The following is an 18,551-nucleotide window of genomic DNA, read 5'->3' on the forward strand; positions in this document are numbered from 1 at the left end:
CCCTCTCTCAAAGGGCAGTGGAAGCAGATTCTGTCAATATTTTAAAGGCAAAGGTGGATAAATGGTGAATCAGCAAGGGGTAAAAGGTCACCGCCCAGGCGGGGATCCTATGACATCACATGTGGTCTCAAGGAATGGAGTAGTTTACCGGAAGGGCCGAGTAGTCTACTCCTTCTCCTGATTCGTATGTCCTAATATTGCGGTCCTGTCTCACCGTGTTTGCTCCGATACCAAAATTCTCTGCAATAAAGACCAATATACCGTTTGCATTCCTTCTTGCTCACCGACCCTGCATGTTAATGGTCAGGGTTTTGTGTACAAGGACACCCGGGTTCCGCAGGACATCAACAGCTCTCGATCACGCACCATTAAATAAAATCCTGTTTCTGAAGCACCTCATAATTTTCCACATCACTTCCCATCCGCCGTACCGTCGCCCATTCCCTTCGCCTGTCGATATCCCCCTGAAGCCTCTCCGCATCCTCTTCCCAACCCGCACTGACACCCAGTTTAGTGTCATCAGCAAACCTGGATCTATTGTCCGTGGAAGTCAAACAAACTGTAGATGCTGGAAATCTGATGCAAGGATATAAAATGCTGAAACACTCAGCAGGTCGGGCAGCAACTGTGGAGAGGAAAAACAGAGTTAACGTTTAAGGTCGAAGACCCTTCATCTGGCGACCTGAGAAGTTACCTCTTTTTCTCTCTCCATCATTTTCAGTTTTATGTTGTCCTTCACTCCCTGATCCAAACCATTGATGCAGGTTGTGAAAGGCCGGGACCCAGAGCGGTCCCTGGTCGCCGTCTCCCAACCCGGGAACGGCGCATTTATTCCCACTTTCCTCAGGGTGTCTCTGTGGCGCAATCGGTTAGCGCGTTCAGTTGTTAACCGAAAGGTTGGTGGTTCGAGCACACACAGGGACACCGGCGATCCAACAACTTTTGCTGTGCGTGTCACTGTCAGTTGGGTAACACTGCGCTGTCCGCAGGCGGGCGCTCCCTGCTGCTGCCTCACTAGGCTCAGTGGGAGCCTTCCCTGCGGGGTCTCAACCCCGGGAGTGCGAATGCTCTGCTTCCCTTTCACCGGAATGTGTGTGATTCCTGTGCGACATCCTTGGAACTGACGGACTTGTCTGGACTAATGTCGTGTTTTGATTTACTTTTAGGTCCTTGATCCAATTGGAGTCTAAATAGTTTCCGCTCACAGAGGTTATCACGGGGTGTGGGGAGAGAGCGGAAGGTGATTGAACTTGGATGATCAACCACGATGGCATTGAACAGTGACGTGGGAAGGGCCGAATGGCCTGTGCCAACCCTGTTTCCTGTATCCCAAATATCTACGTTTTGTGCTGAACGGGTAAGAAACAGCAAGCAGCCTGAAATCATGGAGCGGACTTCTGAAATTATGGAGGTAGTGGGGATGTAGCCCAGTGGGAGAGTGAATGCTTTGCATGTATGAGGACCTGGGTTCAATCCCCCGCATCTCTGCGCTGGTGACAGTTAATTTTAGACAACTTCCGAAGCTTGTCCCTGGAGAGAATTCGGACAGATCTTATAAGGGCCTCTGACTGTAAAATCCACACGCAATGTGGAGAAAGTAAATGTTAGTCCAAGCAAGCCCAATAGCCAGGAGCAAGTAAATGAACACCGTGTGATGGACGGTCTGTAGTTCATTTATTTTAAAACCGGGAGAATAACAGGTAGACAGATGAAATCAGAGCCTGAACTAGAACATGGAACGACAAAGTTGTACCCGTTAAAGAAACTAAACTGAGAGAAGGTCAGGACTGACAGCTCACGGTCCAGATTTCAAGACGGGATAGAGAAGGATGAAAAGCAATTGAGGCAGTTGCAGTACTGATTACGGAGAATACCACATTGGCACTTAGTGAGGACAACTTGGAGTTCTTATCTACCGAGGCCATTTGGGGAGAACGCAGAAACACGAAAGATGCAGTCACGATGATGAAGTTATACTCGAGGAATCCCAATAAACATCTGGAGTCTGGGAACAGCCTGATAGGGTTAAAACCACATCTGATATGTGGGAGTGAGTTGGCGACTATTCGGTTTGCATTCAGCTCCAACTTTTTCCTGTCGGGATGAAAACTAGTGAAGACAAGATTCGGGAACCTTGAATGGCAAGAAATATTATCGTGTCTTCAAAGAGAAAAAAAAATAAGCCAATGCAGGGATTATGAAATTTATCGAATTTAAGAAATCGAACAAGATCCTTGAGCAACATAGAGGAAGCAAGAAAGAACTTAAATAGGGAATTAGTAGGGCTAAATGCAACCATGTAAGTGGCGAGGAGGATTAAGGAGAGTCCCAAGCTATTTTATATCTACTGCACATTAAAACCAAGAGAGTAACTCGCTAAAGGGGAAGCATTTGCTTCTGTGTTTGAAGGGCAGTGTAATTAATAATGCGAGTAGTACGAGCTGGGGTAAGTTTCCTTTCAGTGGCACTTAACATATTTCCTAAGAATTTTACCTCTTCTTTACCCTGCGTTACATTACGTTGGGGAATGACATATTTGTCCAGTGCCTTCACAAGCGACTCAGTATCCTTGCCATTGGTTTCTTTGTCCGGGCTGGCCAGCAACAGGTCATCTACATACTGGACGATGGTGGAACAGCCGTGAAGTGTTAATGATGTCAGTTGTTTCTGAAGGGTCTGCGGGAATAGTGTAGGTGAATCAATAAAACCTTGCAGCAGTCACGCCCATGTATATTGCTGTCCCTCATAAGTGAAAGCAAGAACATACTGACTGCCTGGGTGCAGAGGAACTGCAAAGAAGGCATTCTACAAATCGATTACCGTAAGCACTGTAGATGCTGCAGGAATGAGACTTAGTATAGTGGCTGTATTTGGCACCATAGGATGCATCGGCATCTCAATGTCATTGATAGCACGCAAATCTTGTGCCAGGGACCACTCAGAGCGTCCAGGCATCGGGACCAGGAAAATCGAGACCAGGGGGAACGATAGGCTTCCGGCTTCAAAGGGTACTGTGGTATGGATAGTAGCTCGACGTTGGGTTTTACCGATGTGTGTACCGGCGCACAGGTGGGGTTTCCTACCTCATGCGGAGACCTAGACCATAATAGAACACGTGGAACGCGTTCTAGGGATTGGACCAATTCCACGTGGAGTTATTAAAAGTAACACACACTTCTAATATCACTGGGGACATGGAAGAACAGGTTTAACATGAAGTGGCGAATCATTAGATAAATAAGTATTTGTAAAAGACCTTTGGCTTCCCCTGTCAACATCCCCTGTACTCTCTTATTCAGCCCGGCTTTCGATTGTATTCACTTCCTGAGAAGTCATCTCCATTCTGCATCTCCTCATTCTAGTCCTCTCTTCGATATGATCGGCGTGTCTCTCTCTGTCCTCTCTGCCCGTGTCTGTTGTCATTTTACATACCTTCATCTAATCACCCCGCAACTGTTCTGTTCCAAGAACAGTCCCCGCTTCTCCAGTCTATCACGTAACTAAAACCGTTCACCCCTGGAATTATTCCAACAGATCCTTTCTGCACTCACTCCCTCCTTTTAACACCCTTGCTGAAGTGCGGCTCCCGAAACAACACTACAGCAACGCCAGAAAATCCTGTAAACACCCAATAGATCAGGCAGCATCCGTGCAAAGTTAACGTCTCATGTCGAACAGTTAGATTTGTTTCTTTTTCTACATATCGGTCATGTTAAAACGTAATTGAATATTTTTATTGAAACTTCCGAATTTTAGTTTGTGAATAAAACAGGTTTTACTGTTGTCGTTTGATTTAATTGCGAAACATCGATTTTAATATCCTTCAGATTCGATCCGAGGCAGTCCCCAGCCCTTCATTATACCCTGGGCAATGGTCTTGAAGGACTAAAGATCTGGAGCACACCACCTCCTTCGCGTGTCCTTCTGCGCGTCGGAGAATCGCTGCCGACACCGAGAGAACGTCCTGACAATGAACTCAGTATCAATGATCCTGAGGCTTCGTGTGGAGCAACCCTCAGAGCCGGAATATCCGCTCGTGTTTCCGCTGCCGCATTAAAAAATGTGGGAGACTTCTCTCCACAGAAACCGACAGATTGTGTCGTTTCGCATTCTGGTTTGGAGCTGGGGCCTGTGGTAAAATTATGATGTGGTTTGTCTGTGCAAATGTATCGGAAATGTTCTGCAGGTGAGTGACCCCACACCGGGTCCGTAAGTTTGTATTCTACAGTAACATTTGTATCCCAGCCTGGTACGTCGTCTCCAATGCACAGCAACGCGAGAGGCTGCAGAGAATTGTGGACACAGCCAGCTCCATCACCGGCACAAACCTCCCCGCCATCGAGGACAACTTCAAGAGGTGGTGCCTCAAGAAGGCCGCATCCATCACTAAGGACCCTCACCACCCGGGACATACCCTCTGCACGTTACTACCGTCGGTGAGGAGGTACATGAACCTGAAGACCCACACTCACCGATTCAGGAACAGCTTCTTCCCCTCCACTATGCGACATCTGAATGGCCATTGAACTCATGACCTCTACCTCTTTATTCACTTTTGCACCATTTATTTATTTTGTAATTTTTAGTAATTTATATGGTACTGTACTATTGCTGCAAAATCAACGGTAATAAACCTGACTGTGATTCGGATGTGACACCATATCCGTTCCTTCTGGAAATCCAGTTAGCACAATTTCCGTTTTTCTTTTCCGCAGCACGAAGACCAGTTGAACAAATATTTCACTTCATAAATCGACGACTCGCCCGATTACCTTGGAGTTTCTGAGTTTAGCGTTGGAACATCCTGCACAATTTCGTCTAATATTTCCCTAATAATGGATTTTCAGATAATTAGCTTCTCGTTTCCTCTTTTATTCTTCCCTTTGTTTTTGAACGAAGGAAATATATCTACTGATTTCAATCTGAAGGATATTCCCAGAATCTCTGGACTCTTCAGGGATTCAAACTAACACGTCAATTATCTCACCATTCCCTTCGTTTAAAATTCAGGAACGAAGTTAATCGAAACCCGACGAGTAGTCAGCCCACAGCTGAAACAATTTTCTTGGTAACAAGTCCACAGTGATTATAATTTCCCTGGGTTCTGCCATCCCTTCCTGTTATTAATTACTTGAGTCTTTCATTTTAAAGGCCATTGAAAATTATATGTTTTATTCAGCTGCCATCTCTATGATTTTGGTATTAATTCATCTGTTTATCGTTTTTTTCGAGCAGTCCTCTGCTTGTTAACTTCTGTTAAATAGCGATAATAACTCGTTTTATCCGTTTCCTTTTAATTTGTGGCCAGTGTCGGAAAATTTTTAATATTGTTTTTCGCTTTTGTTTGATTCATTAAAACTTTTACTCATTTTTTTGCTCTGTAACCGTTCTTTCTTCTTTTTTTATTATTTTCATTAAGTTACATACTATCTTTACTTGTTTATCACGGATAGGGATACTTCCCCTTGAAATTTTCTTTCTGCTTGCAATGCACCTTTGTCTTGTCTCCTGAAAGATCCCCTTGAGTACCTGTCACTGCATCTCGACTGACTGACCCGTTGACATAATTGCAGCTTGTATGGATTTCATGCTTTGGCATTAGGGGCGCATTTTAGAGACAAGGATCAGTGTTCTCTCTGATTCCGTGCAAGTAAGCAGAAGACGATAGACGGAAAAGCAGTAACTGCTGTCAGTTTCGGAAATGATAACTCTTCCAGGTTGAAGTGCGATTTATCAAGCGGATTTGAAACAGTTACTTCAAGGTCTGCGTTAGCGCAGTGGAAAGCAATCTAGCCACTGAATGGAAATGGGAGCCTTTCAGTTCCAGGTTCCAAGGATTACAAATATAGAATGCAGAAAAAGAAAAGAAAAACAAAGAAATCACGAGAAAATGTACCAGGAGTGGGACACCAGGCCCCGCACGCCTGCATCGCTATTCATTATGATAGTCGCTGATCCATGCTGAACTCTTCCTTTGCACCAATTCCGTATATCACTGTTATTGTTTAATGTTCAGATGTTTATTCATCTCCATCTGAAATATTTATAATGATCCACTTCCCAAAGAACTCATGAGCAGAGAAGTCCAGAAATATCCTGCCGCTTGACGGAAGAAATTTCTCCGCTTCTCAATTTTAAATGGCCTGTTCCCGATTTTATCTCAGGTAAAATGGAAACAACTCAACTTCTATTCTAAGAATATCCATTAGGCCCTTACATATTTGAATATTTTTCTACACTACACGGAGTATATGACAGAGTGATTAATCTCTTTTGGTAGGAGAGCCACCCTATCGCAGGAATTAGCATCTCCCTTGGACGCCTGCAGTGCTACCAGGTCCTTTCCTTCGGAAAGGGAACAAAATTGGCATTTATTTCAACCTTGGAGCCAAAGAATAACATCTGGACAGATCAAACCACGAAGGCATGCGCTTGAGGTGGCTGCGCTTAATTGTAAGAGACAGCAAACAGAACGTGTCAAGCATTTAAATAATTAATGTATAGCTTGTAACTTACTTGATATCTTTCATACAAAACGATCCGGGGTGTAGTGGGTTGCATTTAGTTACCTTGAATTGTGAAATTTGAAATCTAAAGGCAGAAATCACAATCGGGCAGCAGAATACAATTCGTTCGGTCCGCCTGCGGCCACTGGAAGGGACTCGCTGACAGCCTGTTCAACTAGGGAAGTATACCACCAGAAAGTACAAAAAAGACGGAGTTTGGAAAAGCACCGCTGGGATTGTTTCTAATGTCACGAGGCATGTAGATTGGGAAATACTTCACTGATGGCTGGATCAGTGGATCTACCGAAGTCCCGGATCTCTCGAACATACAGTCTGAGGTGCTTCAAAGAAGAAGTTAACAGCAATTTCCTCAGTTATTGGGAGGCAATGGCTCTTGGTAGTATTGCAATCCTGCAACATTGTAACAGGGAAGATATCGTTAATGTAAATGACGTGCTGCATTTTGTCAAGCAGAATGGCACTGATTCACAAAACTGCACCAGATCACATGAAGCCTTTCATCCCCGTTAGTAGAATGAAGTTGTGAACTTGAGAACACTCAGAGTTGAGGATCGGCGAAAGGGACTGCAGAAAGACATTACAATGGCGTCCCTAAGTGAAGAGCGCTGAGACCGAGAAAGAGTAAAGAGTCTCGGATCCGTCTCTCAGAATGTACAGTCGTTCTCTTGATGGGCGTCCTTAACTTACAGAACAGTTTCATCGTACAGTGATTGCAAATCCGTCTTCACGTGCTTCAGCATAACACTCGCAAAGGTTATCATGGAAGTACAAAAAAACCCGACAATTTTCTCTCGTGTTTCGTAGTTACAAATTGTTGTGTGACCACAACAATCGTCGGGCTGACGATGGAAAAATGATTCTGTTCCTGGCCCTCGGAAAAATAACAACAACTTGTTCTGCTTTTAAACAAAGTAAATTCAATAACAACGATAAAAAATTAACAGCCATCTCTTTAGCGACGGCATGAAATTCAATCTGATTTAATGGAAATAATTTAAATCAAACGGTATCTAAACTCTGAAGTGGAATTTAGACGTGCGAACAAAGGCATGACATACTTTATGAATTAATAATAGCATTGGGAATTGATCGTGGATCATTCGGACCAATGTTTTGGTGGACTTTTATCCCTCCTGACGATGATATTGTGAAAGGTCCATGTCACAAAACGTAACGTGCCTTCCCTCTAAAACTAACTCAATTCTATCATCATGTTCAGTGTGAGAACTGCGTTTTACGTGAGGTAGACATCCCTGATGTCCGCACATGTCCCACAGACACTGACCTGCAGCGCACGTTTCAAAGTAGGCCGGAGTTATGTTTTGTCTTATTTTATATTTCAGTCAATCTCCATTGTATTTTGGTCGGAGTGTTTCCTTACTGAAAAGGCACGAGTCAACCATTTTGTAAACTATGGAAATCTACACATTCCGGTTTACATTCCAAGTTACATTTTATCTTATTCAAAGGACTTCAAGCTGGTGGTATGTGTGTCAACAACCATATGGTGTATTAAGGTAATAATTACATCGCTGCTGCGTAATCTGCTATATCGTTTTCCCTATTAAACCTGATGAATTATACGGTCAGAGATGGAAAAAAAAGCAGTCCACTGAGCCGCAAAACAAACTTTCTGTATACTTCAACGAAGGGATAATCGGATTTGCATTTTATTGACAGAGCTGACCATTTAATGTAAACAGATATTTCACTCCATTCTTCAGGTCCTCCATAACTTCCTCGTGTGACAGTGCATAGATGGACGTGTTGTTGCAGGAAATGAATAACTGCAACATGAATCGCAACTGTTCAAAAGTATATATAGAGGTGAACTGTAATACCCGTGCGTGTACGTTTAACTTTCAACTTGCCAGTTCAATGAATGTACAACCCAGTGCCTGCGCAACAATATGAAACTGGCTGATATGGAACATAACAATATCATTGTCTTTCTTCGGTTCTCGATCTCTGGGTCTTTCTGATCCTCGCTGTTGTTGGGGAGTCCCCGGCGGACTACATTCACTGTTACAATTTGTCTGATGGTCAAACCATTGAACAGCAGAATTGAACCGATTGGTAATAACGGGGTCATGATACTGTTGAATACCTCGTAGGCTTTCCACATGGATGACGTGAAGTAATCAGCTTTGACGACGCAACGCTGTGGATCCATGGGAAGGTAAAATGAAAATGGCTCCTTCCAGCCACTGTCACAATTATCTCAGTTGCTGTTCCCTCGGTGCAAATTTGTTTCCGCGGCTTTTGGCAGAATATGGCGATACAGCGATCAAAGTGAAAGCGACCGAAAACCACACAGAACAATCCATGACTGCAATCTCCAGGACAAATGGCACATAACATAACGGAGATCTGAGCAAGGATTTTGCAAACAAGTAGGGATAATTAATTTTCTCCAGTATAACAACAAAGACAACGACCATGGGATCTACCGCTGCCGTGGCCAGCAGGTAGCGAGTGATGCATTTGGAAAGACCACATTTTCCATGGGATATGATCACAATCGCTAGTAAATTAACTGAAATAAATAATAAAATATGTTGTTACTTCTCAGCAGCTCCAGATTGGTCAGTGTGACTTCCTTTGTGTAGTAAGAACAATAGTCCCGATCGGGCCACTGCCTGGAGTTGCCGCCTTCCAGATAAGCCTACCACACGGAATATTGTCATTTGTTCTGAAGTGCACATAGAAAGCATCTGCAGATCTTCTTTCATCAATCTTTTGTTATTTCCTCGGAGAACTCATCATGTTTTTTGAGATATATTTTTCCATGCACGTAACCATACTGTGTCTTCCAAATCAGTCCTCGCCTTTCCAAGTGAACACAAATCCGTTCTCTGAGAAATTCTCAAATAACTTGCCCACCACTGAAAAAAGTCTCCATGGCCTATAGATTCCAGCCTTATCCCCACTGTCCTTCTTGAACAAGGCACATTCGTTATGCTTCACTCTTATGGACCTTCATATGTAGACATGTAGCGTGTTCTGGGCTTTGGCTCAAGGGGCTTAGGCGTAAAGGGTCGAGGAAAGGTAGGTGACATGAGTTAAGGAAGAAGTATGAGTGCGGTTTCCTGTACTCAATGTCAGATGTGGGAGTTCCCAGAGTCTCCCTTCCTCCGGGAGGGCTACGGCTGCAACTGGTGTGGCGAGCTGCAGCTCCTGAGGGACCGTGTTAGGGAACTGGAGATGCAGCTCGATGACCTCCGTCTGGTCAGGGAGAGTGAGGAGGTGATAGAGAGGAGTTATAGGCAGGTGGTCACGCCGGGAACATCGGAATCAGGCAATTGGGTCACAGTCAGGAGGGGGAAGGGGAAGGGGAAGAATCAGGTACTAAAAAGTACCCCTGTGGCTGTACTCCTTGACAATAAATACTCCTGCTTGAGTACTGTTGGGGGATACAGCCTACCTGGGGGAAGCAACAGTGGCAGTATCTCTGGCACAGAGCCCAGCCCTGTGGCTCAGATAGGTAGGGAATGAGTAAGGAGGGCACTAGTAATAGGGGACTCTATAGTTAGGTGGGCAGACAAGCGATTCTGTGGACGCAGGAAAGAAACTCGGAAGGAAGTTTGCCTCCCAGGTGCCAGGGTCCGGGATGTTTCTGATCGCGTCCAAGATATCCTGAAGGGGGAGGGAGAATAGCCAGAGGTATATATTGGTACCAACGACATAGGTAGGGAAAGGAATAAGGTCCTGAGAAGAGACTATAGAGGATTAGGAAGGAAGTTGAGAAGCAGGACCTCAACGGTAGTAATTTCTGGATTACTGCCTGTGCTAGGCGACAGTGGGTATAGGAACAGAATGAGGAGGAGGTTAAATGCGTGGTTGAGGGATTGGAGTAAGGAGCAGGGATTCAGTAATCTGGATCATTGGGCCCACTTTTGGGGAAGGTACGACCTGTTCAAAGAGGATGTGTTGCACTTGAATCCCAGCGGGACCAACATACTGGCGGGGAGGTTTGCTAAGGCTATTGGGGAGAGTTTAAACTAGAGTTGTTGGGGGGGGGGGGGGGGGTGGGATCCGTGCTGGAGAGACTGGGGAAGAAGTGTTTGGCTTTCAAATAGAGGAAGCTAGGAGTAAGTACCATAGGCAGGTGATAGAGAAGGGACGTGTTCAGGCAAGCTTGAGATGTGTATTTTAACGCAAGGAGTGTTGTGAACAAGGCGGATGAGCTTAGAGCTTGGATCGATACTTGGATCTATGATGTGGTGACCACTACGGAAACTTGGATGGCTCCGGGGCTGGAATGATTGTTTCAAGTGCCGGGTTTTAGCTGTTTCAGGAAGGACAGGGAGGGAGGCAAGAGAGATGGGGAAGTGGCGCTGTTGATCAGAGATAGTGTCACGGCTGCGGAAAAGGTGGACGTTGTGGAGCGATTGTCTACGGGGTCTCTGTGGGTGGAGGTTAGGAACAGGAATGGATCTATAACTTTACTGGGTGGTTTTTTATAGGCCGCCCAATAGTGACGGGGTTATTAAGGAGCAGATAGGGAAGCAGATCCTAGAAAGGTGTGAGGATAACAGAGTTGTTGTGATGGGGTATTTTAATTTCCCAAACATCGATTGGCTTCTCCAGACAGTGAGGGGTTTAGATGGGGTGGAGTTTGATGGGTGTGTTCAGGAAGGATTCTTGATACAGTATGTAGAGAGACCTACAAGAGGAGAGGGCGTGCTTGATTTGATATTGGGCAATGAACCTGGTCAGATGTCAGATCTCTCAGTGGGTGAACATTTTGGTGATAGTGATCATAATTCTATCTCCTTTACGTTAGCACTGGAGAGAGATAGGAACAGACAGGCTAGAAAGGTGTTTACTTGGAGTAAAGGGATTTATGAGGCTCTCAGGCAGGAACTTGGAAGACTAAATCGGGAACAAATGTTCTCTGGGAAAATTACAGAAGATATGTGGCCAATATTCAGGGGATATTTGTGTAGAGCTCTGAACAGACATGTTCCGATGAGACAGGGGAGTCATGATAGGATACAGGAACCGTGGTGTACGAAGGCTATAATAAATCTAGACAAAAGGAAAAGAAAAGCATACAAGAGGTACAGAGAGCTCGGTAATGTTAGGGATCTGGAGGAGTACAAGGCTAAAAGGAAGGAACTTAAGAAAGAAATTAGGAGAGCCAGAAGGGGGCATGAGAAGGACTTGGCGGGTAGGATTAAGGAAAACCCCAAGGCCTTCTACAAGTATGTGAAAAGTAAGAGGATGAGATGTGAAAGGATAGGGCCTATCAAGTGCAGCAGTGGGAAAATGTGTACGGATCCGGAAGAAATAGCGGAGGTACTTAATGAATACTTTACGTCAGTATTCACCACGGTAAAAAGATCTGGAGGATTGTAGTGGGGACTTGCGGTGGTCTGAAAAGCTTGAGCATGTAGATATTAGAAAAGAGGTGGTGCTGAAACTTCTGGAAAACATCAAGTTAGATAAGTCACCGGGACCGGAGGAGATATACCCCAGGTTGCTGTGGGAGGCGAGGGAGGAGATCGCAGAGCCTCTGACGATGATCTTTGTGCCGTCTATTGAGACGGGAGAGTTGCCGGAGGATTGGAAGGTTACGGATGTTGTTCCCTTATTCAAGAAGGGGAGTAGGGATGGTCCAGGGAATTATAGACCAGTGAGTCTTACCTCAGTTGTTGGTAAACTGATGGAGAAGATCCTGAGAGGCAGGATTTATGAACATTTGGAGAGGTATATTATGATTAGGAATAGTCAGCATGGCTTCGTGAAGGGCAGGTCCTGCCTTACGAGACTGATTGAATTTTTTGAGGATGTGACCAAGCACATCGATGAAAGGAGAGTAGAAGATGTAGTGTATATGGATTTCAGCAAGGCGTTTGATAAGGTACCCCATGTGAGGCTTATGGAGAAGGTGAGGAGACATGAGATCCAAGGGGACATTGCAGTGTGGATCCAGAACTGGCTGGCCCACAGAAGGCAAAGTGTGGTTGTTGAAGGGTCGTATTCTGAGTGGAGGTCGGTGACCAGTGGTGTACCACGGGGATCTGTACTGGGACCCTTACTATTTGTGATTTTTATAAATGACCTGGATGAGGAAGTGGAGGGGTGGGTTAGTAAGTTTGCGGATGACACAAAGGTTGGGGGTGTTGTGGATAGTTTGGAGGACTGTCAGAGGCTACAGAGGGATATAGATAGGATGCAGAGTTGGGTTGAGAAGTGGCAGATGCAGTTCAACCCAGATAAGTGTGAAGTGGTTCATTTTGGTAGGTCAAATATGTTGGCGGAATATAGTCTTAATGGTAGGACTCTTGGCAGTGTGAAGGATCAGAGGGATCTTGGAGTCCGAGTCCATAGGACGCTCAAAGCGGCTGCGCAGGTTGACTCTGTGGTTAAGAAGGCATATGGTGTATTGTCCTTCATCAATCGGGGAATTGAATTTAGGAGCCGTGAGGTATTGTTGCAGCTATATAGGTCCCTGGTCAGACCCCAGTTGGAGTATTGTGCTAAGTTCTGGTCGCCTCACTACAGGAAAGATGTGGAATCCATAGAGAAGGTGCAGAGGAAATTTACAAGGATGCTGCCGGGAATGCGGAGCATGCCTTATGAAATCAGGTTGAGGGAACTCTGACATTTCTCCTTGGGGAGACGGAGGATGAGGGGGGACCTGATTGAGGTGTATAAGATGATGAGAGGTATTGATCGGGTAGATAGTCAAAGGCTTTTCCCCAGGGCTGAATTGGTGGCCACAAGAGGACTTCGGTTTAAGGTGCTGGGGAGTAGATATAGAGGAGACATCAGGGGTACGTTTTTTTTTACTCAGAGCGTGGTGAGTGCGTGGAATGAGCTGCTGGAAACAGTGGTGGAGGCTGATACGATAGGGTCTTTCAAGACACTGTTGGATAGGTATATGGAGCTGAGTAAATTAGAGGGCTATGGGTAAGCCTGGTAATTACTAGGGTTGGGACATGGTCGGCACAGCTTTGTGGGCCGAAGGGCCTGAATTGTGCTGTAATTGTTCTACTTTCTATGAGTCAAAGGGGACAGACCAAATTAAGCTCGACGATTCTGGACAATATCTGGAAGTTCACTGATTACCGAGAGTTGCTGATTTGGCGGGGGATGGATATCTGCACTCAGTCAACAGAGAGAGAAAGAATGAGTCAGACCGATAAATAAATAAATGTTCTCCTTTTTCTCCCTTTACCCCGAACTACGACTGACAATGGAATTCGTCTTCTGTTTCAGCACCGTTTTTCGATGTTACACATCTTCATTGACATCCACTTTGAGCATATTTGGGCACAATCCAATCTAAGCTGCTTTGCTGTCCGCAGGATAGAGTACTTTACATCATCAGCGGTGAGAAACAGAATGAATTCTGAATGGGAAGAGAATCAGAAAGGCTTCCCAGTCGGCACTGACTCACTCCAAAACAAGTTTAACGGAGAGAATCTGTGAAGGGATTGGTCCTGAATCGGTGTGTTTGTGGCACGGACATTGACCTGCTCAAGAAAGAGAGTCAGCGGCCGACTGCTCCCAGGCACGGCTGCTGCGGAGAACGGCAGCTCTCCGCCGGCAGTACTGGATCAGATAGCCTAGATCCTGTGCTGTTGCTGAGCCGATCCTGCTGGTTCTGTCTGGTGCAGTCCGTGGACCCGGGCGGCCATCCGACTTGTTTTATTGATTATAAATACGCAGACCTACCGTTTACAGTCTCATTTCTGCTGATCTGTCGGGAAGGTTCATCTCGAAATGCGGCGATTGCCTTCATGTGTGGAGGGGAAAGCTGGTGGCGACAGAAGAAAATCGACATCCTGGGAGAAGCGGCGGCCGGAAACTCAGCAAAAGGAGATCGTTAAATGCCAGATGTAAAAACGACCATCTACCGTGACTCGGATTCGAACCGGGGTGCTGCGGCCACAACGCAGAGGACTAACCACTTTCTGATCACGGCCTAACACTTCATCTGTGCCCTTCCTGCACTGTCAAACCCTCTGATACCGGTGTGATTCACCCTCTGACGCTCCGTGGACCAACATCACGTTGCCCGTCCGCGCTTCCACAGTGACCAACAGAGGCAATACTGGAAATACTCGGCTGATGAGCGATTCCGCGGCGAGAGAAAGAGAGTCAGTATTACGAGCCCGAGATCAGTCGACAGAACATAAATGGAGGCCAAGGAAGTTTGTGCAGTGATTGTGTGGGAGTGGGATGTCTCTGACAGGGTAAAGTCGGGGTGACCATGCGGAAAAAAAACTGTTGGAGGGACCCTGCGGGTCAAACACCATCTGTGGAAGCAACGGATAGAAAACGCTTCGGGTAGATAACCACCATATGAAACTTGACGCCAGGGATTGGCTGGTAACAAGGTCGGTTGGTCAGTGAGTGATTGTGAGCAGTTAGAGGGTGAGAACGTTGACAAAAGAAGCAGACAAAAGAAAGTCGGAGTTGGGAAATGCAGAGCAGCAAGGCAAGTCCAGTTAGTAAGGCTGGGCATGTGCTTCAGTCCCAGAGAGAAAATAGACAAGCGGATGTCACAGATGGTTGACTGACACAGACGAAGAAATCAAGCCAAAAAATCTTGTGCTAATGAAGGATAAGGCTGGCAGAATTAGGGTCGCTGGTTGATGAGGCATATCGAGAATGCTCAGGAAAATGAATGAGGTAAATCTCAGCTGTAGGCAGCTGGGATGAAGCGAATACCTTGCGGGGTATATGAAATGTAGGAGTCCACTTAAAGAAGTCAGGAGGACAATAAGTGGACATACATAGCTTTGCTGGATAAAGTCATGGAGAATCCTAAGTAATTATCTTTATATTCGGAGCAAAGGGTAACAAGGGAGAGAATACGTCTGCTTAACGATCAGGGAAGTCATCTGTGTGTGGAGACAAAGGAAGGTGGGCGAGGTCTTAAATTAATATCGCTTGTCTGTATCATCAATGTGGGACAGGAGACGTTCCAGCGGATTAGAGGGTTGCGGATGTTGTTCTTTTATTCAAGGAAGGTAGTCGAGATAGCCCCAGATATTATAGACCAGCGAGTCTTAGTTCAGTGGTTGGTAAGTTGATGGAGAAGATCCTGAGAGGCAGGATTTTTGAACAGTTGGAGAGGTATAATATGATCCAAGGGGACATTGCTTGGTGGATCCAGAACTGGCTTGCCCACATGAGGCAAAGAGTGGGTGTTGACGGATCACATTATGCATGGAGGTCGGTGACCAGTGGTGTTCCTAAGGGATCTATTCTGGAACCCTTATTCTTCGTGATTTTTATACATGACCCGAATGAGGAAGTGGAGGGATGGGTTTCTAAGTTTGCTGATGACACAAAGGTTGGGAGTGTTCTGGAGAGTGTGGAGGGCTGCCAGAGGTTACAGTGGGATATAGATAGGATGCAAAACTGGGCTGAGGAGTAGCAGATGCAGTTCAACCCGATAAATGTGAAGTGGTTCATTTTGGTCGGTCAAATATGATGGCTGAATATAGTGTTAATGATAAGACTCTTGGAAGTGTGGAGGATCAGAGGGATCTTGGGGTCCGAGTTCATAGGACGCTCAAAGCAGACGCACAGGTTGACCCTGTGGTTATGAAGGCTTATGGTGTATTGTCCTTCATGAATCGTGGGATGAATTTAGGAGCCGACAGGTAATGTTGCAGCTATAGAGGACCCTGGCCAGACCCCACTTGGAGTAGTGTGCTCAGTTCCGGTCGCCTCACTACAGGAAGGATATGGAAGCCATAGTAAAGGGTGAAGAAGAGATTTACAAGGATGTTGCCTGGATTGCAGAGCAAGCCTTATGAAAACAGGTTGAGTGATATCGGCATTTTCTCCTTGGAGCGACGGAAGATGCAAGGCCACCTGACAGAGGTGTATAAGGTGATAAGAAGCATTGATCTTGTGGATAGTCAGAGGCTTTTTGCCAGGTCTGAAAGGGTTGCCACAAGAGGACACAGGTTTAAGGTGCTGTGGAGTACGTACACAGGAGATGTCAGTGGTAAGTTTTTTTTATTCAGAGAGTGGTGAGTGCGTGGAATGGGCTGCCGGCAACCGTGGTGGTGGCGGATACGATAGGGTTTTTTAATAGACTTTTGGACAGGTACATGGAGCTTAGAAAATAGAGGGCTATAGGTAAGCCTAGTAATTTCCAAGGTCGGGACATGTTCGGCACAAATTTGAGGGCCGAGGGTCCTGTATTGTGCTGTAGGTTTTCTATGCTTCTATGTTTCTACTTATTTATCGTGGAGAAGATCATGGAAGCTCGAGAATTCAGGAAGGAGAATACTGATGTCTGCAATCGTATGCACATGATAACAGAGGAGGTGCTGGGAGTCTCAAAGCGCATAATGATTGTTAATTCCCGGGGCCGGACCAGCTGTAACCTTGGACATTATTGAGAGGCAGAAAAGAAATTGCTGGGGTCCTGGTGAGATTTTGTATCATCTTTAGCCCTGTGTAGGCTACCGGTAGACGGGAGGGTGGCTGATGTTGTACCTTCTCATAAGTCGGGCTACAAATACATGCCAGGGAAATGTCGGCCGCTGAAGGGATTTATGACGGGTAAGTTACTTGAAGGTGTTCAGAGAAACGGGACCTACCCTCATTTGGAAAGGTAAGGACTCACTAGGTATATTCAGCACTGCTTTCTGCGTCGGAAAGTATGACTCACAGACTTGATTGTTTTTTTAAATGGTGACCAAGAGTATTGAATAGGGCAGGGCGGCTGACGTTGTCTGCATGATCTTAGCAAGGCTTTGGACAAGGTCCCTCGTGGCAGGCGGGTCAGGAAGGTTGGAGCACATGGGACCCAGGGTGAGATAACCAATTTGATGGTTATTTGGTTGGTTGGTAGGAGTCAGTGAGTGGCGGTGGAGTGTTGATTATTTTTTTCTTTGAGGCCTGTGACGATTGGAGTTCTAAATGGATGGTGTTGTGTCCCTTGTTTGTCATAAATACATCCATATCCATTGGCTGAAAATGTAGGTGGCACTGTTGTTACCTCTGCGGGTGACACCGACATTGGTGGGGAATGAAGAATGTTTTCCAAGATCACAACGGGACCGTGATTAACGAGGATTGTGGGCCGAGGAATGGAACATGGAATTTAACTCGGACAAGTGTGAAGTGTAGCATTTTGGGATGTTAAACCAGGGTTTGACTTACACCGTAAATGGGAAGGCCCTGTGCAGTGTTGCAGGACAGAGAGATCTCGGAGTTAAACACATAGTTTCCTGAATCTGGCGACAGATGTAGACAGGCTGATATAAATGATGTTTCGCACCCTTCATTTTATCAGTCAGGCCACTGAGTACAAGAGCTGGGACGTCGTCTTGGAGATGAACAACTTCTTGGTGAGAGTTGGTGAGACCTCACTTGGGGAATTGTGTGCAAATCCGGTCGGCTCGTGCGGGGAAGCTGTCATTAACATGGAAAATGTGCGGAAAATATTCACAAGGGTGTTGCCGAGACTGAACAGCTTCACTTATAAGGAGAGGCTGGATGGGCTGGGCCCTTTTTCCCCTGGAGCAACGGACGCCTAATGCCGACCTCATATAATTTGAAAAAATAATGAGGGGCAAAAATAAAATGGATTCTCACTGTCCATTTTCCCCTGGGTAGGATAGCTTGAAAACGGGGAGTATGCGTTTTAGGTGAGAGGAGAAAGAATAAACAGGATTTACAGCTGTGTTGGGAAAATGAGAAAATGATTCACTGAAATCAAATGCTACCAACTTGTAAATTTCATAAAACTGCAGATATCCCACGAAGGTGTTGCCTTGTAAAGTCGACTATTTCTTGAGACCCTGCCCCAAGGGGACTATCTAATCATTCAATTAGAAATTAATTAGTTAATTCTAATTAAATGTAATCCATCAATTAAAAACCGATGTAAATCTCTCGAAAGCTTGTAAATTAGTTCGCAGGAGAAGCGCAGAATGGGGAACGGTATTTAGTTTGTTGATTTGTGTCACTGCGCCGTTATCTGTCGATGGGCATTGGCATCAGCTGTCTCTGTGGCGCAATCGGGCCGCGCATTCGGCTGTT

The 18,551-nt window shown here is 45.6% G+C and overlaps 1 protein-coding gene across 1 annotated transcript in view; it reads right to left on the bottom strand.

The window, feature by feature from the left end:
* LOC127585911 (class I histocompatibility antigen, F10 alpha chain-like) overlaps window positions 1-18,551 on the bottom strand; it is a 603,397-nt gene that overhangs the window by 487,166 nt on the left and 97,680 nt on the right. The window lies entirely within an intron of this gene.

The sequence above is a fragment of the Pristis pectinata genome, chromosome 34, assembly GCF_009764475.1.
Source record: "Pristis pectinata isolate sPriPec2 chromosome 34, sPriPec2.1.pri, whole genome shotgun sequence".
NCBI classification, from domain to species: Eukaryota; Metazoa; Chordata; class Chondrichthyes; order Rhinopristiformes; family Pristidae; genus Pristis; species Pristis pectinata.